A 12,533-nucleotide genomic window follows, 5' to 3' on the forward strand; every position below is an offset into this window, starting at 1 on the left:
TCTTCCAGCTGTTCAAAGAAGGTTTTAATTACACCATTTGGTGATCGATACAAACCTAATACACAACATAAATTCCCAGCAATTTTAGTTTCCAGTGTTGTAGATGTATTTTCTATCACATATGCAGACAGGCAGACGCGTGGTGTTGCATCTTCCGGACTCGAAATTCTTCTACATGGTTGTCCTCAAAGAGTTGATTTTTAAATGAGTCAAGCCCTCTATGATTTAAGAAATTCATTTACGCATATAGTTCATATTGCGGAAAAGGAAAATTACTTTGAAAGTAACGCTTTTCAAACCACCACTCACAATACTTTCCCGCGAGGTGTTAGAAATAGGTTCATTTCAGCAGTTGCCGGAGGGTGCCAGGTAACAGGCGTCACTGCGATTGTGCAGCTATGACAATGCAGGAAGCCCGTATGTTCATTCGTGTAAAATCTTAAAAGATCAGAGGACACTTCAAGAGCAATGGAATTTCATGAACCATACTAAAATGCATAATTCGGCTTGAAGTCCACATTCGTATGTCCAGATTTGGATGTAAATTCGTTTGTTAGCTCCCGGCCACAGAAATCCTTTTTGTTTTCATTTAATGTGAGAGCAGTAAACGAAGAGGAAACAGCAAAATCACTAAATGTAAACACGGGTCACGTGGAGACTTCCCATCTCCCCACTACAACTCAGACTGTTCTGGCCATCAGGCCAGGATTAACAATGTTTCCGAACCGGGGCAATACTAGATAGTGGCACCCAGCCACACATCTGTAGCCAGAAGCAGAAGAAGGTACTACTGATACATGACTCAACTGTGCATGCACAAAGAGTCTGCCCGGTTAGGAAGCACTGTCTAGTCTTCCTAAAGCCTTCGATACCCTTTGCTGTCGCCAGACGCTTGTATGAGCACTGTGTGTTGTTGTTGTATATGGCGCAATTCCTTTGGAACTTAAGTTCTATTTTCTTTTTTTCTTCTCTTGTTCATGTTTCGTTGCTGCAGTATTATTCTACAGAAGTGGGATACAGTAATATCCTTTGTTAGAGTATTGGTTCTTACCAATAAAAATCACAAAAATTTAAATGAAAACTAAAACACTGAAAAATTACCAGAATTCTAAAAAATCCCCGGGTTGTTCCTGGTTTTCTCGTGGATGAAAAAATTCCCGGGTCTCCCGGTTGTCCCAGGTCGTATACACACTGAATTAAATAACAGTGATAATATGATACATAATTTGATACTTAATACAGAAATTTTTTCCCCTTTTATGAGATGTAATACAGATGGGAGGGTTTGTATCGATTTTCAAAGGGGTGGGTAGTGTAGGTACAAGCATGACTAACACTAAACACACATCGCACCTTTCTAATGACCCTTGCAAACAAGTGTAACTAATTCTTCACCATTTGCCATTCCATAGGGGTTGCTATGATTGTTTTTTTTTTTTTTTTTGGGGGGGGGCCTCAAGGGTGAAGGTGAGAATGTCTGTTCTGTAGGAGATGATTAACACCATACCGGCTTCTCACTCAAGTACCAGCGAGGTAGGGATCCTGGGGAAGGGGGGTGGGAAGGGTTTCTTGTCTTTGGGGCTACCTTCTTCCACTTCTTTGATCTTAGCAACCATTTTTTCTACTTTTTCCTTTCTTATTTCCCATTTTAGTACCTATCTATCTTTCCTTCTATCCATATTCAACTATTTCTATTGCAGAAGCCCTTCCTAATTTCCGCAGTTTCCAATAATCTAGGCTACATAAACACACTTACGCATACACACGAAGAAATACGAGTACACAAACAACGAAGTTAAACATCAAAAAGGGGAGAACCACCAAATGTTGTAGGGGGAAAGGAATGTGTACATTGGGAAAGGATACACACATTGTCATTTACTGTGACGTTTCTACATCGCACACATGGTTATATAGGAACACATCAGTTATGTGGACAACGGTGATTCAATATCACATATGTGCATGAGTGCAGAAGAACTATGATAATTTCAAGAGTAAGACTAGAATGATTCCACATCAAATATGTATAAGAAGGATGTGCGAGTAAGGATAGAGGACAGAAGCCGGAGAGGAAAGCATCAAAGAAGGTTAGTCGAACAAGTATTCTGACAACTGGTAGGAGAGTTTAAGTAAAATATATTGAATGATGCATGTAGGCATGGCATACGCTGGAAGTGTAGAAGTTGATGAGTAAATCAGGACTCTAGGGTATGAAATGAAGTATTAAAAAGCAAGTGTGAAGTAGACATGGGCACCAAGAAGGGGACTGACCTGTACCATAGGAAAATAGGAATTAAAATGGGCTTACCTACTGAAATGGAAGGAGAAAGTGCACTCGTAGGGTCAACCCATATGTATCTATAAAATTTCGTTTAGTTGTTCGTTGCTCTCTCCAGCAATTTAACTATACCTTACCTCTTCATTATTTAACTCACATTTCCAGAAAGTAGCGTAAAGTTTAAGTTGCTGTTTCAGAAACTTTGCACTGTTGCGTATAGGCCAAATTTGGGGACCCATATTTTCGTGTTTATTTGTAATTTAACCGACTTATTCTTAATAAACTATTATGTTCATCATGAGTGAAAAGTGCTTGACTTGCCATAGAACTGTTAGGTCGGGGCTTTGGTGTGATGGGTGCTGTAGTTTTTTCCATGTGGGTGACTGTAGTGGCTTGGGAATAGGGGAAGTAAATGAGATTCATCAATGGTTTTAGTAGAGATAGGAAGATTTTATAACAAGACGGGAAAATTTACACTCTTCAGGCTAAGGTAGACAAGGCCAGGGGAGATCTTAGCGGGTTAAAGAGGGAGAAGGGTAAAGAGAGGTGGGAAGTGTCAACAGGCACAAGGAGCAACAGGCCTAGAACTTTATCTGACAGCTTCGTGGTGAATGTGGAAAACAGATTTGACCTGTTGCTTCAGTTAGAAGCTGATGAGGCTCAAGCAGTTGCAGGTGTCGACAGAGCACAACAAACTTTCAGCAGAAAATTGAAAAGTAAGAATGTAGGGAAATCAGTAAAGAGAAAGAAAGTAGTGTTGTTAGGTAGTTCCCATGGAAGAGGTGTTGGACAACTTTTGCAGGATGAACTAGGGCCAGAATCCCCGGTCACCAATTTTTTTAAACCTAGTGCTGGTCCGGAGCAGGTGGCGAAGGATTTAGGATCACTTTGCAAAGATTTCACCAAGGAAGACACCGTGGTTATAGTGGGTGAGGCAGACAATAGTATTGACAGTGATCCTGGGTACAGTATAGAGTGTGACCTGGCAAAGATTGCATCAGCATCGAAGCATACTGGTGTTAAGTTTGTATCTATTCTTGGGCGCCATGACCGACCTCGTTTGAACTTTCCTGTCAAGAGAGTTAATTTGGAGTTGGAATGTCTGCTTATGTCGGGTGCAGGGTCACATGGTGTGGTTCCTGTTGATTCAGTCAATAGGTGGGGTTATACTAGGCATGGCCTTCACCTCAACAGGAAAGGGAAGGGAAGGGAAGGGTAAACTGGCTGGGAAAATAGCAGGAAAGTTAAAGGGGGGAGGCACTGTCATGAGTGATAAAATACCAGTGGTTATAGGGTTCAGAAATGACCCTTTTTTTAGGGTAGGGAGGACAGAAAGAAACCAAATTTTAAGAGAGGTTAGGACTGAAACAAATCTTCAGTTTGGGAAAGAAACCAAAAATCGTAATTCTAGCTTATTACATTAGCCTAAACAGCTATTGGTTAAGAATTTTCAACAGTCAGCAGATATTTCAACTCTACCCAGCTTTAACTCAGTCAATGTGAAATGTCAGCTATCTTTATTGCATCAAAATATTCGAGGACTGAGAAAAAAAATTAATGAGTTAATTATCTGTGTAGATGAATCAGAGTCCTCAAACCCAGCTGACATAATCAGCCTCTCTGAACATCACGTGACCACTCGTATAGAACTTTTAAGTGTTACAGGGTTCAGGTTAGCATCTCACTTTTGTAGAGCAGAAATGGAGAAAGGAGGAGTTGCCACAGTCATCAGGAAGTGTCATAAATTTAAGAACATAGAATTCATAAATTTTTCCTAGAACAGCATATGGAAGCATGTACAATAGAAGTAGAATTTCACAAAAAAACCTTCATAATATTAAGTGTATATCGAGCACCTGCGCGTAACTTTAATCTGTCCCTAAACCACCTTGAAGCTGTACTGTCCCATTTAACAACCAAAAACAAAGAAATAGTGGTTGCTGGTGATTTGAATGTAGATTTCCTTAAAGACTCTCCCGATAAGAACTAACTTGAGTTAGTGACACTATCATTCAACTTAATTCCCACTGTAAAGTTCCCAACTGGGCTGGACAATTGCTCACAAACAGCCATTGATAATATCTTTATAGAAAAGCCCAATGAACAAAATTATATTACAAAACCAATAGTCAATGGCCTCTCAGACCATGACATGCAGTTCCTTCTGTTAAATGTTAATACTGAACAGGATATAAAATTTGTTAAATCTGAGCTCAAGAGGGTAATGAATAAGCCAAAAATTGATTATTTTAGGACACTCCTCAGTGACATTCACTGGACTGATGTTTACAGTGCTCGTGGCATGAATGAAAAATACAATACTTTTGCTAATAAAGTACTTACCTTATTTGTACACTTTTCCCCCCAAAACTAACCAAGGTTAGAGCAAAGTCTACAAAGAAGCCATGGATTACTTAAGGAATAGGGGTATCTTGTAAAACAAAAAGAAAACTGTATCTGTAAATCCAAAACAGTTCTTATGTTGATGCTATAGCACATTACAAGAAATATTGCAAAATGTTTAAGACTGTAATACGGGCATTGAAGCAAATATATTACAAGGAAAAGACAGTCATATCAGGTAACACAATAAAGACAATATGGGATATAGTGAAGGGGGAGACCGGTAGAACCAGGCATGAAGAGGGACAAACAGCATTAAGAGTAAATGATACATTGGTGACAGGTGTAGAGTATTGCAGAACTTTTTAACAAACATTTTATAACTGTTACTGAAGAGACACGGTTGTCAGGTTCTGTAGATGCTGCTAACGAATACCTCAGACCAGACATTTCAAATAACTTCCATATTATGAATCTGACCCTCACTACCAGAGCAGAAATAATGTCCATTAGAAAATCTTTAAAATCAAAAACATCTAGTGGGTATGATGAAATATCAACAAAGATAATTAAAGAATGTGATTCTGAGTAAGTAACATATTATGCTATCTTTGTAACCAGTCATTTATCACTGGAATATTTCCTGAATGGTTGGAATATGTTGAAGTTAAGCCGCTGTTTAAGAAGGGAGATAAAGAAATTGCATCAAATTTATGTCCAATTTCACTTTTGCTAGCATTCTCAATAATTTTCGAAACAGTAATGTACAATTGGCTTTATAACCATCTTATCTCAAATAACATACTGTCAAAGTCGCAGTTCAAATTTCTACAGGGTTCTGATATTGAGAAGGCTATCTACACTTACAGTGAAACTTTCTTAATTCATTAGACAAAAAATTGCAGCCAACTGGTATATTTTGTGATCTGTCAAAGGCATTTGACTGTGTAAATCACAATATCCTTTTAAGTAAATTAGAATATCATGATGTAACAGGAAATGCTGCAAAATGGTTCAAATCTTATATCTCTGGCAGGAAACAAAGGGTGTTATTAGGAAAGAGACATGTATTAAGCTATCAGGCATCATCGAACTGGGAACCAATTACATGTGTGGTCCCAAAATGTTCCATTTTAGGGCCCTTACTTTTTCTTGTGTATATCAATAACCTTTCATCGGTAACATTACCAGATGCAAAGTTCGTTTTGTTTGCTGATGATACAAACATTGCAATAAATAGCAAATCAAGTGTAGTCTTACAAAGATCAACTAATAAAATATTTGTGAACATTAATCACTGGTTCCCAACCAATTCTTTGTCACTTAACTTTGAAAAAACACACTACATGCAGTTCAGAACTTGTAAGGGGTGTCCCACAAGTATATGCCAAACATACGATGACAAGCAGACAGAAGAAGTAGACAGTGTTAAATTATTGGGATTACAGCTTGATAATAAATTCAACTGGGAGGAGCACACCACAGAACTGCTGAAGCGTCTTAACAAATCTCTATTTGCATCGCGAATTGTGTCAGACATAGGGGATATAAAAATGGAAAAGCTGGCATACTATGCTTGTTTTCATTCCATAATGTCATATGAGATTATTTTTTGGGGTAATTCATCAAACCAAGCTCAAGTTTTCCAGGCACAAAAACGTGCGTAAGAGTTATATGTGGTGTGAACTCAAGAACATCCTGCAGAAGCCTGTTTAGGGAACTACAGATACTAACTACTGCTTCCCAATATATTTAATCCTTGATGAAATTTGTCATAAAAAATACATCACTTTTTCAAACCAACAGCTCAACTCATGGAATCAATACTAGAAATAAGAATAATCTTCACAAGGATTTAAAGTCACTCACTCTTGTACAAAAAGTTGTGCATTATTCAGAAACACACATTTTCAATAACTTGCCAGCAGCCATAAAAAGCTTAACAACCAATGAAATTCAGTGTAAGAGAAGTCTAAAGGATTTATTGGAGGCCAACTCCTCCTACTACATTGATGAATTTCTCAGTAGAACCAACAGATTTTGTGTGTGTGTGTGTGTGTGTGTGTGTGTGTGTGTGTGTGTGTGTATTATATATCACACACACACACACACACACACACACACACACACACACACAGGGTGGTCCATTGATAATGACCAGGCCAAATATCTCATGAAATAAGCATCAAACGAAAAAAAACTGCAAAGAATGAAACTCATCTAGGCTGAAGGGGGAAACCAGATGGTGCTATGGTTGGCCCACTAGATGGAGCTGCCATAGGTCAAACGGATATCAACTGCGTTTTTACATTGGAATCCCCATTTTTATTACATATTTGTGTAGTACATAAAGAAATATGAATGTTTTAGTTGGACCACTCTTTTCGCTTTGTGATAGACGGCTAGTCAGTACTAGGGGAAAAAAAAGTACAAAAAGTTAGAATAAAGGATGAAATATTGAAGTGTCCATGACACCTGGAATTTACAATTAGAGCTGAAGAGAGAGTCTTCACCATGCATAAGTAAGAGTAATGCATAATCATATCATAAGTAGAAGCTTAAGTTCTAAAAAACAAAGTACAATAAAGAATCAATGGAAAGACAAAAATCGGAAGCCTGCTCTATGGAGTACAAGGATACCTGAAAAAAAATTGTGTATACAAACTTATGTTGTAAATTATTACTTTAAAAATGTGTACAATATTAACTGACATAATGATTACGTATAAAAAATCGAGTGTTCGATCTAAGGAGGGGGATATGTAGTGATTCGAGAATTTCCACATAAATTCTGGAACCATTCGACCTTCTGCCGCCTCAAACATGCGATGTTTTATAGATAAGTGTAAGAGAGAGCCTAATTATTGCGCAACACATCTCTGTGTGTGCAGGATTGATGTTTATTGTGGGAAGACCAGAGCTGTGTCAGATGACCGGAATGGGTAAGTGTTTGCTGGTCACGCCTTGGAAGCTGTATTAAAAGGACAAGGAGTGTTTGTGTAATATTCCATCATTTATGGTACTGTGATAATAATTATTGTTAAATATATTAAAAACAAAGATTCCAAGACTTACCAAGCGGGAAAGCGCCGGTAGACAGACACAATAAATAAAACACACAAACACACACACACAGAATTTCTAGCTTTCGCAACCGTCGGTTGCTTCTTCAGGAAAGAGGGAAGGAGAGGGAAAGATGAAAGGATGTGGGTTTTAAGGGATAGGGTAAGGAGTCATTCCAATCCCGGGAGCTTGTGTCTGTGTATGTGCGGATGGATATGTGTATGTGTGCGCGAGTGTACACCTGTCCTTTTTTCCCCCTAAGGTAAGTCTTTCTGCTCCCGGGATTGGAATGACTCCTTACCCTCTCCCTTAAAACCCACATCCTTTCGTCTTTCCCTCTCCTTCCCTCTTTCCTGAAGAAGCAACTGTCGGTTGCGAAAGCTAGAAATGCTGTGTGTTTTATTTACTGTGCCTGTCTACTGGCGCTTTCCCGCTTGGTAAGTCTTGGAATCTTTGTTTTTAATATATTTTTCCCATGTGGAAGTTTCTTTCTATTTTATTTACATCATTAATTATTGTTAAAGAGACAGATGAAGCATGGATCGAATAGAGATTTTACTTACTTCACGTACGGGACTCGCTAGAGGCGAGACATGTTAATAATTTGTGGTGGATATTAAACCAACCATGATATAAATGTATTTTAAGAGAGTCTAATGTTTGGTGACTCAGTTGGCTTAACAGTGGTTTCCTGTTGAAGTGAAAATATACCGTGATTGAACTCAAAGTTTTCTACGAGTGCCCAATTATTTGAAAACTAGAGCCTTTTAAATTCCTATAACCAGTGACAGTCTTTGGAGAAGAAGCTTTTGGGAGATTGACATAGCTGATTGTCCAGAGAAGAGGATCAGCTAGACAATCACGTATGTCAACTGATGAGAGACAGGTGTGAACTGTGAATGCAATCCAGTTTTGCACCGCTCCTCGTATTGTCAAAACGTTAGAATGTGGCAACCGTGACAGACAAACTAATTCCTATAGTCCAATTGCAAATTGCAGGCATTAACACTTTAGCAGATAACATGGAAAGAAATTTTAAAGAGAAACTAGCCACTTCAGACATAATGAACATCAGTAATCTGGAGGAACAGGTAGAAGAGATGATAGACAGAAAAGCTGCCACGAGAGTAACCTCCGACAGCGTGTCCCCGATTTTAACTTCCGAACTTAGTAACACTAAGAGAAATGCAGATGAACTATGGAAAGAATTCAAACTTCTACAGGACAAAATGGAAAATAGGGTGACTTCTCCTAACATAGCATTAACTACTGAAGTAATGACACATGTACAATGAGGATCAAATTCAGGGTTATCTAGGCAGTTTCCTAAGTTTAAGCCAGATAGGGACGTACACCCTATTCACTTTTTGGAAAGGTTCAATCAAGTCTTGCAGGCAATACAATTTTACACCACACTCCAGGTTGTCTAAAGTGTTGGAACGTGGTGAGTAGAGAAAAGGATTCAAACAAACGGGAATTTTGAGCGTAAATCAAAGCATAAGATATGATGTGTTGCCATAGCAACCAGATATAACAAGACAAGAGAACTGTTTCATGGAATGGGATTTGGCCTAAAAGTTCAAATGGTGAAAATTAATAAATGCAATAAAAGAGAAGATGTAAGAAAGATATAACATCAAAAGAAAAGAGATAAGATTCCGACGTATTAGACTAAGAAGAAATACGACGAGAATAATTCATCAAAGAAGATCTAGTGTGGGGAGTACGCAACTCTCACCCACATCGCGGGGATGCGTACGTGGAAACCAGCATAAGTCCGACGACGCTGGTACCAATCACTGTTCACCGGTGCCAATTCCACATACACTCGCTAACGCAAATGCTGAAACCAACATTAGACACCGCCGGCACCAATGCTGTTCGTCGACACTGATTACGCATCCGCTCATCAACGCAGCTAGAACTGGGTGAGCGAAAACAATAATTGTAAGTGTAAAGTCGAAGAAATTGTTGAATAATAGACTGTTGGTAAAGTTAATATACTCAGTGCAGAATTTTTTTGAAGATTACTAGATCAAAAACTAAGAGAAATATGGATAGTAAACGGAGAATTGGGGGAAACTTCAGAACCAGCTATGGCAATGAAAGTGAGTAAGGAGGTGCCTGACTGGTTCAAAGTAGATTTAGCAGCTTTAATAAAGGAACTAATTGCTCAAAATACTTCTTTAAGAAAGGAACTAACTGATTTTAGATGCCAAATTAGAAGCACAGAGTTCACAATTAAATGATAGAATAAATGTCCAGGGTGCTTCTTTGAGAAAAGAAATAAGTGCAACTTTAAGTGAAAAACTCGATGCAGAGAGTGCAGATTCAGAGACTCTAAGAAAAGAAATAGGCTCAGTACATTCTCAACTAGATGGCCAGAGGACAGATTCAAATGCTCAAAATGCTTCTTTAAGAAAGGAACCAGATACTCAATTCAAAGACCAAAATGAGTTTTTTGATACTTTTAGGAAAGATTTAGACGATCGCATCACGACCTTGAGTAAAACATTAGACGATAAACTCAAGAAAAACCTAGACTTTATAAACTCAATAAATTGGATGCTCGAGGTGAGATGTTAAAGAATAACCTAGACTTAATAAACTCAATGAATGCTAAATTAAAGGCACAGAATGCAACTTTCGATATTCAAAAAATGAGTATAAGTTTGCTGCCCATCAAAATAGACACTCAATGCAAAGAATCTAGTAATCAATGCAAAGGCATAATTACTTTGTAGAGTGAATGTGACATCAAATATAGCAATAAAGAACCCGATCTTAATGAAAAGCTAGAATCTTGTGAAAATGTGTGTAATGTTAAATACAATAATGTAAGACAGGAAATGAATATTTTGAAAGAGAGTGTAAATCAGCCTATGGAATTAATGTCAATTAGTCAATCGCAGATTACTGGTGTCAGTACACGAGTTGTGAGTGCACAAGTAAATAATGTAGGATGAAATTTCAAAGAGAATCTATCCGGCTTTGATATCACAAGTGTATGTAGCTTGGAGGAACCACTTAAAGAAATGATAGACCAAGGAGTTGCCGCAAGAGGTTATAGGCAACTTGTGGAAAAGATTCAAATTCATCCAGGATAGAGTAGAAAATAGAATAACTGTACATGATGCTGTGTTACCTAGTAAAGTGGTGATTGTTTTGCCGTGGCTAGACTTTCACACCAAATTTAACAAGAAGTACTGGTTTGCACTTGCTCAATTGAAGTTAATATCAGATTCATGGGATACGGGCAGAGTCATGTATGTCCCCCAGGGATTTTAACATTCTGTGTTAACGGGCGGAGTGATGACTGTTGAATCCCAAGTTGTTTTCGGTGTTTCATCCAAAATAGTTTACTTGCACTGAATTCCCTTCAATTCTGAAATTATTCTGTAGTCTATTATGTTGTTGTTGTTGTTGTTTTCGGTCCTGACACTGGTTTGATGCAGCTCTCCATGCTACTCTACCCTGTGCAAGCTTCTTCATCTCCCAGTACCTACTGCAACCTACATCCCTCAGTATCTGCTTAGTGTATTCATCTCTTTGTCTCCCTCAACGATTTTTACCCTCCATGCTGCCCTCCAATGCTAAATTGGTGATCCCTTGATGCCTCAGAACATGTCCTACCAACCGATCCCTTCTTCTCGTCAAGTTGTGCCACAAACTTCTCTTCTCTCCAATCCTATTCAATACTTCCTCATTAGTTATGTGATCTACCCATCTAATCTTCAGTATTCTTCTGTAGCACCACATTTCGATAAATTCTATTCTCTTCTTGTCCAAACTATTTATTGTCCATGTTTCACTTCCATACATGGCTACACTCCATACAAATACTTTCCGAAATGACTTCCTGACACTTAATCAATACTCGATGTTAACAAATTTCTATTCTTCAGAAACGCTTTCCTTGCCATTGCCAGTCTACATTTTATAGCCTGTCTACTTCGACCATCATCAGTTATTTTGCTCACCAAATAGCAAAACTCCTTTACTACTTCAAGTGTCTCATTTCCTAATCTAATTCCCTCAGCATCACCCGACTTAATTCGACTACATTCCATTATCTTCGTTTTGCGTTTGTTGATGTTCATCTTATATCCTCATTTCAAGACCCTATCCATTCCGTTCAACTGCTCTTCCAAGTCCTTTGCTGTCTCTGACAGAATTACAATGTCGTTGGCGAACCTCAAAGTTTTTATTTCTTCTCCATGGATTTAATACCTACTCCGAATTTTTCTTTTTTTTCCCTTCACTGCTTGCTCAATATACAGATTGAATGACATTGGGGAGAGGCTACAACCCTGTCTCACTCCCTTCCCAAAAACTGCTTCCCTTTCCTGTCCCTTGACTCTTATAACTGCCATCTGGTTTCTGTACAAATTGTAAATAGCCTTTCACTCCTTGTATTTTACCCCTGTCGCCTTCAGAATTTGAAAGAGAGTATTCCAGTCAACATTTTCAAAAGCTGTCTCTAAGTCTACAAATGCCAGAAATGTAGGTTTGCCCTTCCTTAATCTAGCTTCTAAGATAAGTCGTAGGGCAGTATTGCCTCACGTGTTCCAACATTTCTACAGAATCCAAACTGATCTTCCCAGAGGTCGGCATCTACCAGTTTTTCCATTCGTCTATAAAGAATTCGCGTTAGTATTTTGCAGCCATGACTTATTAAACTGATAGTTCGGTAATTTTTACATCTGTCAATACCTGCTTTCTTTGGGATTGGAATTATTATATTCTTCTTGATGTCTGAGGATATTTCGCCTGTTTCTGCTCACCAGATGGTAGAGTTTTGTCAGGACTAGTTCTCCCAAGGCTGTCAGTAGTTCCAATGGAATGC

General features: G+C 38.4%; 1 protein-coding gene across 1 annotated transcript in view; it reads right to left on the reverse strand.

The window, feature by feature from the left end:
* LOC126305111 (uncharacterized) overlaps positions 1–12,533 on the reverse strand; it is a 371,181-nt gene that overhangs the window by 309,821 nt on the left and 48,827 nt on the right. The gene's annotated exons all lie outside the window — the stretch shown is intronic.

The sequence above is a fragment of the Schistocerca gregaria genome, unplaced genomic scaffold (assembly GCF_023897955.1).
Source record: "Schistocerca gregaria isolate iqSchGreg1 unplaced genomic scaffold, iqSchGreg1.2 ptg000255l, whole genome shotgun sequence".
Taxonomy (NCBI): Eukaryota; Metazoa; Arthropoda; class Insecta; order Orthoptera; family Acrididae; genus Schistocerca; species Schistocerca gregaria.